Raw genomic sequence first — 12,413 nt, 5'->3', positions numbered from 1 at the left:
TGCAGGTAATTCCTTGCAAAAACTATGTATAGTTCTAGCAAACTTGTTTGAGCCTACCAGGAATAGCACGTATCAGACTGGTAGTGCTTCACATTGTTCTTAAAAAAATGTAGGTCCTTGCTTGGATGAGATTATTTCAGATTATTGCAAAAAATGAGCATCTGACACCTTTGCTTTAACCAATAAATACAGTATTATCTACTTATAATTACCAATTCCCCCCCATGAACCATGGACTTTGCCGCTGGTGGGGAGGCTTGCGTGCCTCAGCGATACAGACAGCCGTATCGAAGGTGCAACCACAACGGAGGGGTATCTGTTGAGAGGCCAGACAAAGTGTGGTTCCTGAAGAGGGGCAGCACAGTTTTCAGTAGTTGTACGGACAACAGTCTGGATGATTGACTGATCTGGCCTTGTAACACTAACCAAAACGGCCTTGCTGTGCTGGTACTGCGAAAGGCTGAAAGTCAATGGAAACTACAGTCGTAATTTTTCCCGAGGGCATGCAGCTTTGCTGTATGGTTAAATGATGAAGAACTTTGCACAGGGTAGAGTAGCATGGAGAGCTGCATCGAACTAGTATCTGGACTGAAGACCACAAGAACAACAATAATTACCAATTGTGTAAAGAATTAACACAGAAAGGGAGCCTTTAAAGATTTCCTCCAAAGGCAGGTGCTTTCCTTGTTTTTATTGAAGTTCCCCGCTACTACTCCCGTATGTGCTGCGCAAACGACTCGAACATGTCCATCATGATATCCTTTCAATCTGTTGGGCAATATCAAGTAAAATAGACTTGAGAAGTTCCTAGATCTCATCGTAGTAGAAACCTTGAATATGCTACGATACTTTTTCATGTTACTATAAAAAGATCGACATAAAGAATTATACTTTGGCGCAGTAACCAGTACCAATTACTTCCACTATTATTACTTCTACTTCTCATCAGTCATGGGGATGAACTTTCAACGAACTCCACAAGAACATTAATGTCAAATATGAGCATGAAGTAAAAAACCACAAATCTCTTCGATCTGAGTGTATGCAGAAATTATTATGAACATGTCTTTAAAATTTCAGGACACCCATTGCCAATGACATAAATATACATCCTACCTCGTTTCACTTAAGCATACACAAAATAGAAACATACAATTAAAAGAGCAAGTGGGCGTTTAAAATCTCCCTGATTGAAGAGGATTCAACCGACAACTGCAGATAATAGTTACGTGCCCACATTTATTCACGATTAGGATGATAAAATAAGAAACAAAACAAATAATGAATAAATTAAAAAGAAACATAACGCACCCACTGCATGCATCTCGTATTAAGCTAAAATTTTGCAAAAAATTGTCAACGTCTTTAAATAATATAAAATATGGATAGATGTCTCAACCAACAAAAATATGTGTCATAGTCTGTGCCATAATATTGAAACGCATTACTATAAATTAAACAACTTTGGTATCCACAGTTGGAGGGGGGGAGGGGGTTGTTTGGGGGAAAATACCAAACAGCGAGGTTATCGGTCTCACCGGATTAGGGAAGAATGGGGAAGGAAGTCAGCAATGCCCTTTCAAGGGAACCATCCCACCACTTGCCTGGAGCGATTAAGGAAATCACTGAAAACCTAAATCAGGATAGCCGGACGATGGATTGAACCGTCGTCCTCCCTAATGCGAGTCAAGTGTTCTAACCACTGCGCCACCTCGCACGGTTGATATTTACAAAATTACTTACATTGAATACTCTGTATAATTTGTAGAACAAACGGTTAACAGTCACATGAGATACACCATAAAGAACTGCAATAGCTAAGCAAATCAGAGATGCAGATCGCAGCTTTGAAAACATGAATTACGACCCCAAGCTATTGCACATTTGAAATAAAGGCCATAAAATAGCTTCATATTTACATCCTTGAAAGAATGTAAGCCAAAATTACTCGATTCTGAAAGCAGATCAAGCAATTTCTTTAAAACTTCATGAAAGGGTTTTATAGTTTTGCATTTTTTAATCTCATTATTATTTGCCTATCATAAGTGTAAATGGTTCCTCATATACATCATAATTCAATTATAGTCATAAATTTAATCTTGTGAGCAATAACTCAGGAGCTCTATACTGATCATCAGGTTAACTACTTTGTCATACACAGGGTGTTTGGAAATTCCCTTTGGAAATTTATATGACTTGCAGAGGGGACTCTTCTCGTGCTACATCCATTTGAAATCGTGTTTGCTATGTAACTTCGTCTGAACAGGCCACAGGCGTCACTGGATCCGAATATGGATTTGGGAGGGACATGTGGTCAGCACACAGCTCTCCCGGCTGCATGTCAGTTTATACGAGACTGGAGCCACTACTTCTCAATCAAGTAGCTCCTCAGTTTGCTTCGCAAGGGCTGAGCGCATCCCGCTTGCCAACGGCGCTCGGCAGACCAGATGGTCACCCACCCAAGTGCTAACCCAGCCGGACAGTGCTTAACTTCGGTGATCTGACGGGAAACGGTGTCACCACTGCGGCAAGGCCGTTGGCATTATGTAGGTAAACTACATGGTAATCATGGTAGGGGATGCTTACGTCGGATCGACTGATGTCATTTGATGTCTGTCCTACCTCTCAGACCTGGTTCGAGGCTCCTTCACGGGTCCGTGAATGTTACAGCAACATGGATGACTACACGTGAGAAGAATACACTGAGCCGGCCGCGGTGGTCTAGCGGCTCTAGGCGCTCAGTCCGGAACCGCGCGACTGCTACGGTCGCAGGTTCGAATCCTGCCTCGGGCATGGATGTGTGTGATGTCCTTAGGTTAGTTAGGTTTAAGTAGTTCTAAGTTCTAGGGGACTGATGACCACAGATGTTAAGTCCCATAGTGCTCAGAGCAATTTGAACCATTTTTTTGAATACACTGACATTGTCCTTTTGAATGGCGAAGCCCGTGGTAATGGGATAGCTTTCGTCGCCTTTATCAAGCTCGTTCTCCACACCATCCGGCTCCATTGCATAACCTTTTCGCCACAATTACGCAATGGCTTCAAGAAAGGGTATCTTAACCGTCAGTAAGCGCAACAGGTGGTGCTCCAAGGAGACGTCGCACGCCCGAATTGGAGGAGGATGTACTGCATCACGTTGAGAAGAACCTGTCAGCGAGTACACATATGAGTGTAATTGTAAAACAAGTAACGTACAGGTTCACACCGAACTAATTACTTGTAAAAGGGGTCACGTTACCAGCGTGTTTTAAAATTGTTGTATCATGGAGACGGTACGTTTTCGGACAAGAGTTCCAACTCAAATTACGAATTTTGGCCTTTCAAGACTGCAGTCTATCGTTCCATATTTTTCTGCTCCAGCTGGTTGCGATCTACGACAATCATGCGAATACAAAATCGAAGAGATCAGGAAGTCCATGTTCAGAGCCATGCAGGAGCTGCATAGCGTTACTCGGCTAGCGCCACAAGAGGATAGACATATTGTGTGCTCAACCATCCATGTTATACAACCATGTCACGTACATTCAGTCACTAAATGGGCTTCTTTGTAGGAATACTCCTACACAGACAGTGCGACAGCGTCAGAAGGTCCACTTATATTCAGCACAGAGATAGTTGTTGTGTTTTCACTTGTTGCAACAGCAGAGAAAATCATGCTGACAGTGGTCCACCCTGTGACAACACTGGCACAGGACTGGTACCACGGTGTCTTTCAGACAAATCCCGGGACAGCATCGCAATGGACCGTTTGCGGAGTTTGCGAGTAGATCTAACGTTGGCAGGTTACATTCGTTATCTTTATACGGACGCAGCGCCTGACCTCATAGTACATGCTGCAACTGAATACACAAAACTGTTGTCTCTGGTTTGCAAAGGCAGAAACTTGCACAGAACAGAACGGGCGACATAGAGTCATGCATTATAATTTTGGAAGATAACATCACAGAGAACTCGAAGAAATAGCAAAGCCACCGACTTCGTCATGTCAGGACGTGTTGAAGTCGGTAGATGTACGCTGTATTCAAGATATTCGTAACGTTATCTTTCAACAAAACACTGGATGACCGCATGTCACTGACCTAACTCGACACGGAACGAGTTCGACTCGCCTCCCAAACAGCGCGTTTGAAGACCTCTCACTGACTGAAAACGTCTCGTCGTGGGATGCCAACAGAATTCCACTTCACACTCTACGAAGGATCTGGCACAGAGTCGAAGGAGCATGGTATATCGTACCTGAGTCAGTCGTCCAAGCTCATATCGATTCGACATGCAGCCATGTTAAAGCCATTGTTGATGTCATAAAAGGTTGGAGTGAGCGCTAATTGTCGCAACCTGTGTATACCAAATCATCTCTAAATTTAATCAAATACTAACTCTAAAACCCAACTTTGCCTGAGTATTTTTTTATAGCTGTGCTCGTGGAATTTATTGTTGGCTTATAAAGCTCCTTTGAATACAACGTTTGAAGCAGTATGACTGGAGACATGAACAAAGCGCTTGTTTGTTCACTGAAAGGAACACGTGGAGCTAAACAAGCAAAAAGCAACGCCCCAACGTGTAGTATCTCGCCTTATGCTTCGTTTATTGTCATGGCATAACGTAACCTTACCAGCACGTTTAACGTGAAATGTTAAGTTGTTAGGAATAACTGAGATTCGAGGTACAAAAATTCGCGTCAAAGTTCCTGCTTCTATAATGTTACGCTAGAGAAAATAAAGTCTCGTACCATTATATAATTTCGGTAGGCTCAAATTTCGCAACAGAACGATCAGGCCGCCGTTCTACAAATTAATTTTGTGCCCTGAGATTTAAAAATTAGACTGGATAATTGATAGAGTCAGTTTACTCCGTAACTCTGTTAACAGAGATATACTCTCCATTTTCTCGCTGAACAAGATTATGTGTACCGAGGTTAATTCTTTGCAGCTGGAGCGTTTCAAGGGATCGATGTAGTCCTTTCACAAATCCGAAAGTTCTCATGAATAGTTATTTGAATGTGATCACCATACATAGAAGAAATGAGATCTTGAAGTGAAAGAATGTATGGTACAAATTGCCAGGATAAACAATTTAATCATCTGTGTTGCCTTCTATTCGCGGTTGCATGCTCACCGTAAAGTGCTTCCGTGCAATTTGTCGTCACAGATTCATTGTCGTCACCTCATTCATAGTTGTTAGAAACAAAATATCCCTGAAGAAACTCTAGGCTCATTTTAAGGCAGCAAAGCACCAATAACTTTTGTAGTCCTGTCTTCCTTAGTTGCGTGTAATATTACGGTATATTGATATTTTTTACTTATGGATCGTCTGACAGCAACTGAATAAACACAATTTTAGTGCCATACGCGTTTCGCCTTTATTTTTTGCAAGGCATCATCAGTGGCAGGTTGCGTGGACAATTTCTTACATATTACTCTCCTGTTGCATTTTTGGTGTTGTTCTTCTTCTTAGGAATGCCAATTTGCGGTTTTTTCCCACATTCCACAGCGCTATGAACTGAACGCTTGTTTCAATGCAGTGTTTGGTTTTGAATCAGTCAGCACGAAAGCAAAGATTTTCCTGGGAATTATATTTTGGCTAACATTACAGATATAAAAACTATAATTTTATACTGGGGCATATTTGAGCTTAATGACGGGTAATCGCAGGAAGTCCAGCCCGTAGGTATCTAAGGGCCGGGTTGACGCTCGAGAGGGGACTTAGTTTTCAGCTACACCTGAAGCATGAAGTTCATTATTCCGCATGGTGGAGAGGCAGCTCGTTTCAGAAGGAACTTATTATTGCGTCGCAGCTTAATTATAAATTTTTGGTGATTTTATAGACTTTACTGAATTCTTGAAAGCATCCCTAATTGTGGATGCTGGTCGAGCGTAAAGGTTTTCATAAGTTAACCACTGTCAGGACTTTATTTGTGGCTTGACGAACAGTCGGGACTTGAATTTATTTGCAGCTGGTGCTTAACTGGGACATTATCTGTGTTGGCTATAGTTGTAGCATATGGGTATTTCCATGTAAAGCGAGCAGTGGTTTCAAAAACATTGATTTACTTGGAGCATCAGTGCTCAGAACGTAGGTAGTTTACTGTGTTTATTTACGTTGTATGGAGTCTCAGGGGTTAATCTACGAACTTTAACATTTGTTTTTAAAACACATGATCCGTTGTTAATATCCATTCTGCCTCAAATTAAGAACCAGCCAACAGTGTTTAAGACACTTGAGAAAATCAGTAACTATCAGTTTCCTTACATACAGTTTGTATCAGCCATAGTAATTTGTTGTAGCTCAATACTTCACTATTATTTATTTCTCCTTTTATTGGAAGTTTGGTGTAGTTAGTTTACTAACTGAACTGAAGTGGCGGATGCAACCATCCCTCCCCAGATAGCACAGAGCCATACACAGTGGTTTGGTTGCTTTCCACTTCAACTACATCCCTAGGGATACAAATGGTAAAAGCCACATTTTACAACAAAATGATCTAAGTGCACATTTGTTAAACTAAAGTTTGAATCTCTTGAGAGTAAAAGAATTATAAGTAATTTTCTGCATCTGCACCCTGTGATAATAAAGTTTAGGGTCTAAGGGATGCGTGGACTACATTTGGAATACAACTGGTACAAGTGAAATTGCGGACTAAATGAGAATAGCTGCTTTCATTAAGCTTCCGGTATGAATTATTAAAAGTAGTCCAACAGAGTGACGTGTATGTCGATGTATATATTGAGGCAAAATCAGCATATTGACTCAACAGATCATAAGTTTCTTGAATCAACCCATACATACATGGAATGTGATAATGCACAGAAACACTTGAAATACGTATTTCGTCCCCAGAACAAGGTAGAAACACTGAAAAAGATCAACCTACAGTTTGCATAATGGAAATCAAGGAAAACGTCTTTCAGTTAAACCCATGGATGCCATACCAAAGTACAAATTTGCTAAAGATATTCAGGGAAACAAAATACAGTGCAGGAGTATTACTAGAATCAGAATCAATAAAGAAAAACCTCTAACAATGCAGTTCAAGCATTCACTAAACCAGTATCTTGAATTTAAGAAAGATGATTTCAGGAGGTACGATATTGGTTCCCCAGAAATACCTGTTTTGCATCCTTTGCGTGAAGACGAGTCTGGAACAAAATTTCAGAAGTGGAAAAATCTTCAGGAAGTAAAGAATTACATCCTTCGCATTTTATCGTGAGTTCTATAACAATATATACCACTCCCAGACAGCAGTTACCAGGCGTGTAAGAACAGGGAGTGGAGAAAGAAGAGGACGTGGTCAAAGATCGGCACCAAAAAGGCTGAAAAATTCACAGCAGAATGGTACAGCAACACGAGTATTGCCCTAGGAAGGATATTTCTCAAGAGATACCGCAGACGGAAATGACGCTGATTCTGTATTAAGGCACTGACTGTGAGAAGATTGTAGAAAGTGACAAAGAATAATCTCTCATAAGTGTTGGAGAAACACGAATATATTTTCGTTTTGGTGCTTTTATTTTATTTGCTTTTTACCTGTTGTTTTTCAGCTTGTTACATTAATTTTGCTTTAATTACGCACTTATTCTTTTTTTATAACGAACATATATTGTGTTGTAACAAAAGATTTCAGAATGAATCACAGTACAAAAATGTTTTTCCTGTACGCGTTTTACTCTGACATGATTTAAGATGTAAGCGTTATAAGAATTGTAATATATTACAAAAAGTAATGTAGAAGCACTACAATCTTGAATGATACCTGCAGCTATACCCCGACTAAGTGACCATTAGGAGAAAATATCTGATTTTTCGATAGTACCATAATTTATAAATGGCAATTTTTAATTTTGACAGTGACTTACTCATTTCGCTTCAACAAGTACTTGTACCTCTTGTACTCTCAGCTCCTCAAAATTTTATTATCAACTTGGCTTGAGAGACTGCACCAGTAATTAGTAAGAGAATTACCTCGTGAATTTTTAAGGTTCCTTCAACAACAACTAAAGATGCCATGAATATCTTCCACAGCACAAAGCTTCCATATTGGCCCGTGTCTTTCTGTTCAGAAGCCATTTTCCTGAAAGATGATGTAGTCCGAAAACTTGAATTTTCTATTATATTTTCATTTGGATGTCATTTCGCTTTCCATAGTAAACAAAACTTTCGATGCCCGCATCAGTGGACGAATTATGAACGTCGAATGTCTTGTAGTCTACTAGCAGCTTTACCGTCATTATTTAATTTCCAGTGGAGTCTAACGACTTAGCTGAATATCCGACACTCGTTGTGGCCAACGGGCAAGCATAATCTATCGATTTTCAGGGTCAATTTAATGAGAAACTTTTGCCGTTCTCTGCACGTAGAACCGACAAAGTAATTAATGTGTGTCCCCAACACCTGCTCTTACGATTTTAGTACTAGCATTATGCTTTCCATACCTACTGAATATCTTTTCTTCGTTTTTGCACTAATATCTGAGCTCAGATTTTTTAACAATCCGTGTAATTGCGTATGATGCGTGCCTTCTAGCTGTATATAAGTGTCTCAACTTCTTGTTAATCTTAATTTTATACTTTCTACTTAACATTGTAAATAAATATTTCAGTTTACGTTAAATAAGCCGTGACACGCTTAAAAATGTCTTACTGGACTGTAAAATGCTGAATAATTATTTTACGTCTCGTAAAACTGCATCCTAGTGTAATGATTCTGATAAGGGCGTTATTAGTTAGCTTGATGGCCGTTGTTGAACAACGAACGCTTTGGCATGTAATTGCTGTTATACCAGACCACTGAGAGCTTTTCCAGAGAATAGCTGCGTTACGTGATTGGGCAGAGTGCTTCGATGGGTATGTGATAGCTATTCATCGGCAGAATAAATGCCCATTCCCTGTTGCGATCCCGTCGATTACCATCTCGTAACCATGCAGTCAATCCACACTGCAGTACAATGACATGTAGATGAAATCGCTGCAGTGTTCCTCTTGCTTTTCAAACAGCCACTTATAATTGTAAAACGTAAACAACTCACACAAAGTCACTCTATTTTGAGAGAATATAAACTTAAAATTGTAATTAAAAGTGTTCAGCGTATCATTGATCCAAATGAAACGTCCAATTCCGAATTCTTGGGGGATGTGAAAATATTAAATAGTATGTCTACCAAAAGCTTTCACACTGAAAATAGTTATCAAGAATACGTGCTATACATGTGAATAATTTCACTGCTGGTTAGTTTGGCTACAGACGTTGATGTCTATAAATTAAATATTTCAAACCGACTAAAAAATTGACACATCGCTGTACTTTTGGACTATTGCGAAATAGGCGAGAGAGTGCCTTGGTCATGATATGAGAATTGTGGTGGCAATCGTTAAAGTAAAGGCATTTTTCGTTGCGCCTGGATTTTCTCATTAAATTTCAATCACCAGCATTCTCCTCACAATGTGAAAGTATTTTGTTGGCGTCCACCTACGTAAGGAGAAATGATCATCAAAATAAAATAAGAAAAATTCGGAGCTCGCACGGGAAAATTTCAGTATTTGTTTTTCCACCGCGCTGTTCGAGAGTGGAATGGTAAAGAAATACCTTTAAGATCATTCGATGAACCCTCCCACAGGCATTTAATTGTGAGTTTCAGAGCAATAATGTGGATGTAGATGTAGATGTAGATGTAGATGTAGACTACACAACAGCGGCTTCCAAATATCTAAATCTACATGGATATGTTGCAAATCACGCCTTAAGTGCCTGGCAGAGGGTTAATCAAACCACCTTCACAATAATTTTCTATTATTCCAATCACGAACAACGCAAGGAAAAAACAAACACCTCTGTCTTTCCCTTATTTTATCATGACGATCGCTTCTCCCTATGTGATTTTCATTAACGCCTACGTAGTACCAGGACGATTAACGAATTCTCTACAAATACGAATTAGGCAATGACACCTCTCTCATTACAAACCGAATTACAGGCATAGCCTCAAAGTTTTCTACTTTTTTACTGTGCTTAGATGAGTGGCGAAGTACCACGAAAATAGACATAGTACAAAATAATTACTTTACTATCATATTCGTCTCTGAAATCACTTACAAAAGAGCGAGAGAATGCAATAAAAGCAATCCTGTCACTACAGCCTGCGATTTGCTCACTTGTTTTTGCTTACTCGTACGACTATTTAGTTGAGTATTACAACATTTGATGTCGCATTTCATAAATGTAGGATAAGATATTACGGGAGTAAGACTAAGCTACGACTAACGCAACATTACTCCCTGTGTATCTTCTCAGGGTTCCTGCGAACGTCCAAACTGAAAAGCGCCACGGATCTCTTTGTCCACATGGTCATTCCGCTTCAACACAAGTTTATAATGGTCCAGCTTTTGTGTTAATCTTTCCGCTTCTCAAAAGGCATAAGCTCTTCATGCCAAGGTCCGTGGGACTCCACTGCATTCGAACTATGGTGATAGCTCGATTTATGCAGGTAGCAGTCCGTGCATGTGGGGGTAGCGGCCCGTGTATGTGGGCTATAGATAAACACTGTGTCCCAGTGTCCTGTCATTCTTTCTGTAAACCAAGACATTTAGAAACAGAAGCTTTCCATCATTTTCGACCCCCACCGTGAACTTGATGCTAGCATGAAGGCAATTAAAATTATCTGAAAAACTATTAAGAGCGTCTCTCCCATGTCGAACGTATCGGTGACGTACCTCCAAAAACAAGTAGGTTTTAAAAACGCCATCCGCAGTGCAGTGTCTTCAGAATCTTCTGTAAATAAATTGGGACTATTGGGGTCAATGGGCTCTCATTAGCCATTCCATTAGTTTGTTCGAAAATTTGTCGTGGAATGAAACTAACGTCGACGTCAGCACGTGGAGAAAAATTTAGCTGTTTCCTCGTCCAGTTTTTCACCTACTAACTGCAAGGATTCTTGAAGTGCAGCCCTGGTAAAAGGCGACAATACAGCAAAGCTGACAAGCAAATCAGAGAGACCAAGACACAAAGACTTCAACCGCTGTATAAAAACCAAAGAATGGGAAATATGATGTTCGCCTTTTCCGACGTGAGGGCCAACAACAGACTCTAAACACTTCGCCAAGTTGCAAGTGCAGCACAAAAATGGGTCGCAGTCAGCCGAAGCGGAGCCCCTTACTTACGTATCTTGGGTAGATTGTATAATCTCGCCGGAACGTCATCACCAGGACAAAGTTTTTTAAATATCTAATCAAGCAATTAAAGCTTCTTCAGAAGTGAAAGCGTCTTCTGTTTTATACGCTCAGCTGAGTCGTTCTGCAGTCTTCGGTACGCTGAGTCCTCAAGTAAAAGATCCGAGCTAAATGTCCCGTGGACATGCGCTATTGGCCTTCCGCGCCGTATAGAGCTCGCAGTCAGCATTCATTTCAGGCGAGTTCGTGCAACAGAATACTCACCTGAAGATGACGGCCAGATAGACCGCGGTAATAATGTGTCAAGATGACCTTATAATCAGGCTGCAGAACCGATAATAATATTATATTTGCTTCCTGTGCGAACGTACCGCTAATAATTCTTGGAGCCCGTCTCTGAATTGCTTCGATATCTTCCTGTGATCTGACCTTCTGTCGATCCCCAACACTGGAGCAGGACTCAAGAATGGGTCAAACTTGCGTCTTATATGAGGTCTCCTTTACAGATAAAACACACCTTCCTAATATACTCCCAATAAACAGAAATTGACCATTCGCCTTCCCCACTACGATCTTTGTTCCATTTCATATCGCTTCGCAGCTTTACACCTAATATTTAAACGACGTAACTGTATCAGCCAGCACACTATGAATGCTGTATTCTATCATTACTGGTTTGTTTTTTCCACTCACCTGCATTAACCTAATTTTTCTACGCTTAGAGTTAGTTGCCACTTATCACATCAATTTGTCCAAGCCACCTTGTATACTCCTACTATCAGTCAACGACTTTGTCCTAATCACCTTGTATCCTCCTACTGTCACTCAATGACTCTGACCAAGTCATCTTGTATCCTCCTGCTGTCACTCAACGACTTTGTCCAAGTCATCTTGTATCCTCCTACTGTCACTCAACGACTTTGTTCAAGTCATCGTGTATCCTCCTACTGTCATTCAACGACTTTGTCCAAGTCATCTTGTATCCTCCTACTGTCATTCAACGACTTTGTCTAAGTCATCTTGTATCCTCCGACTGTCACTCAACGACGACACACTCCCGTGCACCACAGTATCCTCAGAAACCAGTCGTAAATTGCTGCCCACCCTGTCCGACAGATCATTTACATACACAGAGAATAAGAGCGGTCCTATTACTCTTTCCTGAGGCATTCCTGACGATACCCTTGTCTCTGATGAACGCTCGCTGGCGAGAATGACATACTGGGTCCCGTTACTGAAGAAGTCTTCGAGCCA

The 12,413-nt window shown here is 40.6% G+C and overlaps 1 pseudogene; it reads right to left on the bottom strand.

The window, feature by feature from the left end:
* Positions 1–2,423: 2,423 nt before the first annotated feature.
* LOC124709396 lies at positions 2,424–2,541 on the bottom strand (annotated as a pseudogene).
* Between the last annotated feature and the right edge of the window lie 9,872 nt (positions 2,542–12,413).

This window comes from Schistocerca piceifrons, chromosome 7, assembly GCF_021461385.2.
Source record: "Schistocerca piceifrons isolate TAMUIC-IGC-003096 chromosome 7, iqSchPice1.1, whole genome shotgun sequence".
NCBI lineage: Eukaryota > Metazoa > Arthropoda > Insecta > Orthoptera > Acrididae > Schistocerca > Schistocerca piceifrons.
Note: the sequence above shows the minus strand (reverse complement) of the source record. Positions and strands in the feature narration are given on the sequence as shown.